The following is a 6,000-nucleotide window of genomic DNA, read 5'->3' as shown; positions in this document are numbered from 1 at the left end:
TTATAATCCACCTTTGCCTTTTGCTTCTTTCTTCCTCTTGCTCCCTATTTCTGTTTGCCAGTGGAAAGGGAGAAAACAGAAAGCAACATAAGTTATCCTGGGTTCAGATACCCACCTTCTGCTGGACTATTTCTGTATCCAGCATCATCAGGGATTAGCTAAAAGATGGCATCCCTGGAAACCACAGCCCAGGAATTACATGTTTGAGTGAGTAGGCAGTATGGTTATGCTCCTGCATGTTATCTGTGTGCAAATGTAACAGAACTTAAATGAGCCAGAGGGGAGTGTTGATTATTCTGTAGTCCTACTTTCATTCTGGAATATGAAATAGCATAGGAAGACAGTTTTCTTACTGAGATTATGGATGCTTGGGGAATATGCTGAGCTGCCCAAGGAACATGCAGGGATTGCATAAATGGATCTATCTGGAAGACATTTGCTGATACAGAGATTTTCTCTACTGGTTTAGCTAAAGATATGAAACTCATAAAATTCAGTGATCCTCAATTAAAAAGTAGTTTCCTCTCAAGTAAGGAGCAAACACTGTCAAACTGAGCACCTACCTGAACTTTCAGCATGTCTTTGGCAGGGGTAAAGTATGAATCATCCATTCTTCCTCAGAGACTTTTCCCACTTTCTGGAGGATTACTGCCAGCTTGTGCCCTTGTTGAACAAGTCATATCCATCAACTGCCTCCTGATCATCAGTTTCCAGGCACTGGAAACTGTAATCAAATTGGAGGAGAGGAGAGAACTAAACTATTTTGAATTCCTGAAAATGTTATGAAAAAAGACACCTGACTAGAGAGAAAGAGTATTTGTGTCAGGGCTTAGGAATAGATTAAGAAATTCTCTCACCATTGGACATCAAAGAAACAACATAGGCAAGATGTGCAACTGGCTAACCTCCATTTGCTCTGCTGCTCTGAGAACAATTATTTCAGCATCTGTCTTAAGAGTGAGGGAACTTTCTGCATCTGATGGTAAATTTACATCATTGGCGACTTTCATCTAGCTAAGTGATTGTCATAATATTGTGCAATGGATTTATCACTTCTGGAGTTATTCCCTTTTGCAGGTTTAACACAGTGTTTTACTAAAATAAGTCCAGGTTCTTTACTAATAGCGAAAATTTAAACAATTTCAGGCTGTTACTTTTGGGGTTCTTTTTAAGTCATATTTTTTTGCATCTTTTGTTCCTCAAAACATTTAAGTAGATCAACTAACATGGGAAACAGGTAAAAATATTGAAATTCTTTAATAGCTAAAAATATTGAAATTCTTTAATAGCTACCATCTATCTACCATCTTTTGTTGTGTACCAGCTTATATAATGCTCAAATCTATGCTGAAACTGTAACTAATACTTCTCATAACACATGTAAGGTATTTTAAATTATAAAGAACATTATATATATTTAAGTACTTAAAGAAAGGTGCATTTTCTGAAAGATTAGCTGTCAAAGTTTACATTGGTTCAATTTTCAATGAAAGGCTTTAGGCCACTGTCAGACAGCAGTGCAAAGCTCTTCTGACATTAAGAAGGCAGCTAGAACAGGGGAAATATTCACACAGTAACATAAAAGAATCCCCATTAAACCATCTGAGACCTATACACATACAGGATATTGAGGTTTCATGTTTTTCTCTGCTATGTGCAAGAAATAATACTTTATATTAAGTTACTTGCTGTCTTAAAATGATTGTGCCTCATGTTTTCTGAATGGTTTAGTACTTAAAAAGTGGGACAAGTAATTATCTCTTACATAATAAACCATCTGCATGGATATAATTAAACATTTGCTCAGTTGTATTTGATATTAAACCAGAAAAAGAATGTGGTTAAGTAGCATTTATCATGCAAAAGATGTCAAAATCAGCTGAAAATCCATCTATAATATCCTGGTTAGTTGCTAAGCTTTTGAAGGGGTCTTGAATAGATCTCAAATGTGATGCTGCATAACTCAGGTTGACATGGTAACATGCATAGTAAGGAAAATCTCAGCTTTATGATCAACTTCATTTTAATTCCCTCCCCTTTTCATATGCTCCCCTCAGTTTCTGGAGTAAATGTATCTTAAGAGTCTCTGATTGCAACTCATAATTATTTGGTGTAATTAAGATGGCATGCTAGTCTTTTGTCTTGTAGGCTGCAGAATAGTAGCAGGTCTATGAAATGAATCCCTGGCAGCATTTTTTAATGACCATGTTAAATTTAGTGCTGCTCTGAGAGAGATTATGTGTTTTTCTTGGTTAATGGGATGTTTGCTATATTCAGACATCTGGCAGCACTGTGCCTGAGGAAAAAGGCAGAAAAGAAACTCAGTGTAGCTACTCTTACCAGAGTTATAAGCTGTTAAGGGTCAGTGACCAGAGCCATAGGTCCTGAAGACCTTTGCTGAGAAGGCAAGGCCAGAAGAGTCATAGCTTGAGAACACAGGCTGAAAGAATGATAGCAGGGCAGAAAAAGGACTCTGCAAGCCAGAGGCAAAAACAAGTTTGCAAGGACAAAACTGAGACATAGTCAACATTTCTTGATATATTTGGATAAAACTGAGGCTTCATGGATGACTATCACAAAATTTTATGTCTTAAAGTAATGTAAACATGTCTTTAGATTAAAAAAAAATCTTTCTAAGAGCTTTATTTCTTCTTCAAAATAAATCATATTTTGTTTTTAACAAGGATTCACATCCTTGTACATTCCTTAAGTATTTTCTCCTGTGCATGAGAGAGCAGTACAGATTGGGGTATGGTGTGGGATGTGTCTGGCACCTTATAGCATGTGATTGAGCAGAGGCAGGAAGGGAGGGAAGAGTGGAACTGCAGAGCTGAGATATCCTCTGGGGAACATGATAGTCAGACTAGGAAGGCAGAGTGCTACACTGCAGGAATGCATGAGGGACAGACAGGGATAAAGAGGAGAGGCAGGACCTGCTTCACTGTGTGACTCTGCACAGGTTACTGACTCAAACTCACCCAGTCCTTTTGGGTAAGTCATGGATGATAGAGTGCTTCAGCTCCAAGACTGCTTGAGGGATAGGAGAACTGTGAGATTTCACAGAGGACAAACGAAGGCAGACTCAGAGTGACCAAAAAAAAAAGCTTAGTTGAATCTTTCTCTGCAACCTTGACATTGGTTACTCTTCAACTCTCAAAATAACTTGCCACTTAGAAAAGTGAGATGCTACCATTACAGCAGACAGCAGTGTTACAGACTGAGAAATGAGTGTTTGTCTCCTGGCCTTACAGGGAAACCTTGACTTATCACGGAAATTTTGACATCACTGTGAGAGATCTCTTACAAAGGAAATTTAGTAAAAGAATTAGAAATACTTTAAAAGGAAGCTGACAAATGAAAGAGAAGATCTTCATCTTCTCTGATAATTGTGGAATTAACAAGAGTGAAAAATGGTTGAAACTTTCTGTGACACCTTCTGGGTCCATGGAAGCTTCACATATCTTCTTAATGTCTGATTGATTCTACAAAGGCACTCCAGAGCATTAAAAAAAAAAAAAAAAAAAAAAAAAAAAAAAAAAAAAAAAAAAAAAGAAAAAGACTTCATTTTAAATGTAATAACCCTGGTAAAATTAAACCGAGGAAAGAAAACAGGAATTGTTTGGAGACAGTTTCCCCTAGGCCTACACCACCCAAAAGGAAGAAAGAAAAGACAAATTTTAATGCCACTATCTACTACAATATCATCAATTAATTGCTAACCCTAAAGAAATGCTATTTTTCCACAATAACTTCCTTTATTGAAGCTTCACAAACTTAAACTATACATGATTTAAGGTTCTTTAAAGTTTTAATGCGGAATAATTTTGTTTATGTAAAACAGCCTTTCTTATAAATTTTCAAGGGATATTTTACACTAAATTTCTGTGGACTAAAGCAAAATTAATTAGTTCTTCAAAACAGAGGACTGAATTTCACTTTCATGGCAAATTAGATTTTGTTTTGTTACTATCTAAGAGCATGTGGATTAACTTTCTTAATACCAATTTCCTTTCTATCAACAATGATTTGTATGTAATCTTAAGATTTCTCTTTGACTTCTTTATGGCTATTAATAGCAGCAGCATCTTTTTATTAAAATTTGTCTGTAAAGCTATATGTGAATTTATTTCACAATGACTGCACCTAAACTTTCAAAATGTAACTACATACATGGAGAAGCAGAAAAAGAGTTATTGACCAGCTACCCTTCTCTCTTCTAGACCTCATTAATTTCTCCCCACAAACATGGTTATCCTATAGATTATAGTGGCTCTATTTATTATCAAAGGACTGAGCTGACAATCCAGAGAGTTTTAAAATTACAGAAAACATCAATCTACGCCAGCCCAGAGCTTTTGCCTTACATTTTTTAACAAGTAATTCTAAAATAGCAGCTCTTAAAGGGATTTAATTTTGAATGATCCTAGATCATTGTCTTTTAGATTGGCTGAAGACTTTTCAAGGTCAAGTTTTTGAAGAATTTTGGGCTAACTCTGGTTTGGTACAGTAGAACTGGAGGCGTCTGGACCTGTCCAGAAGGGTAGTATGTTGGCATGATTTCAGTTTTGTATTTAGGTTTCTAAAGTCTGAGTCCAGTTTTAAGTATTTCAGTCCTTTCTCTGGGGGAAGATGAGAAGACTGTCAGCTACATTTATATTACTTCTCCATTCAGTGGCTGTTTAGTTCCTCTCAGAGAGTCTCCAACTTTCATTCTTTTTCCTCTGTGTATGCTGATTTATTGACTGTGCATCCCTGACATAATCTGTGATGACTGTGGAATATTATACTTTGATCCAATTTTACCTTAAGCCATGTTACCACAAGAGTCACAAATATTCCATTAAAACACTGCTAATTAAAACAGTCTGTTCTGTGAGACACAAAACTTTCACTGCCTGTATATTACCTTAGGTTTTTTTAGCAATATTTAGAATTGATATCTGTGAACCTTTTGCTTGTCTTTTACCTGATGAACTTTATAGCAGTAACCAACCTTATGGTAGCTAAGAAGCACCAAATTAGCACAACCAGAGATATTATTAAAGAGCCTTTCTCTAGACCTTATGTTTTAAATAATTTGGAAATAAAATTATTTCCTGCTCAGCATCTTAGAATAATACTTACTATTTATGCATGCACTGATGGTATTAGACAATTAGGCTAAAATCACTAAGATTACCATGATAGATTGAGGGTTGAATATCCTATAAATTAATCAGAATTTTACTTTCAGTAATAATATAGATAAATCTTTAATTAAACACAATGGAATTATTTCTACCTGCTGTACCTCTTTGTTCTGGGGTGGTTGAGTGGAAGGACCATCAGTGTAGACAATGTAAGGAGCAGCAGTTGTTACAGCAAGAGCTTTGCCTTACACCCCTAACCTGGGAACGGATTGTGAGAGAGCATGGCATCCATATCCTCACTCAGAAAAATATCCAAAGGATCTGATCCAGGCTCTAACAGGAGCTGTGGAACCCAGCAGACACTGCTCGACAACCTCGCATGGCCGGCGCATCACAAAAAATAACATCTAGAAGGTGAAAACACTATTCCTATGAAACTTTGAGAGACTTCCTGTGTCATTAAAATCTTCCCACTTCATTTCTCTTCTTTGAAGGATCTGAGGTTTTCTCTGGTGTTTCCTGTTGATGTCCCTCACACATCCCTTAGGGACTTGGGACACACACTGGCTGATTACCTACCTGAGGATGAGCTTATGTCCATCCCTCCCTCTCCTCATAAAATCCTGCCTGAGCTACTGTGATATTCCAGTCCTCTTCTGATTGACAAGACCCACTTGGCAAAAATATATTATTTAGGGCTTTCCTCAAAAGTGCCAAGAGTTGGTGAAGAATTTTACACTCTAAATTCTTTTGGGAAGCATCGCCTCTTTAAAAGTAATGTTTGTAAAAATTGTACCTCAACCCTAGCCTCTCTAATTTGTTTTTAAAATGCTGGTAAACAAAGCTACCACATATGCTGTTCTTAGGTCAT

This window comes from Haemorhous mexicanus, chromosome 2 (assembly GCF_027477595.1).
Source record: "Haemorhous mexicanus isolate bHaeMex1 chromosome 2, bHaeMex1.pri, whole genome shotgun sequence".
Classification (NCBI taxonomy): domain Eukaryota; kingdom Metazoa; phylum Chordata; class Aves; order Passeriformes; family Fringillidae; genus Haemorhous; species Haemorhous mexicanus.
The sequence above is the reverse complement of the archived record's forward strand: the minus strand, read 5'-3'. Positions refer to the sequence as shown.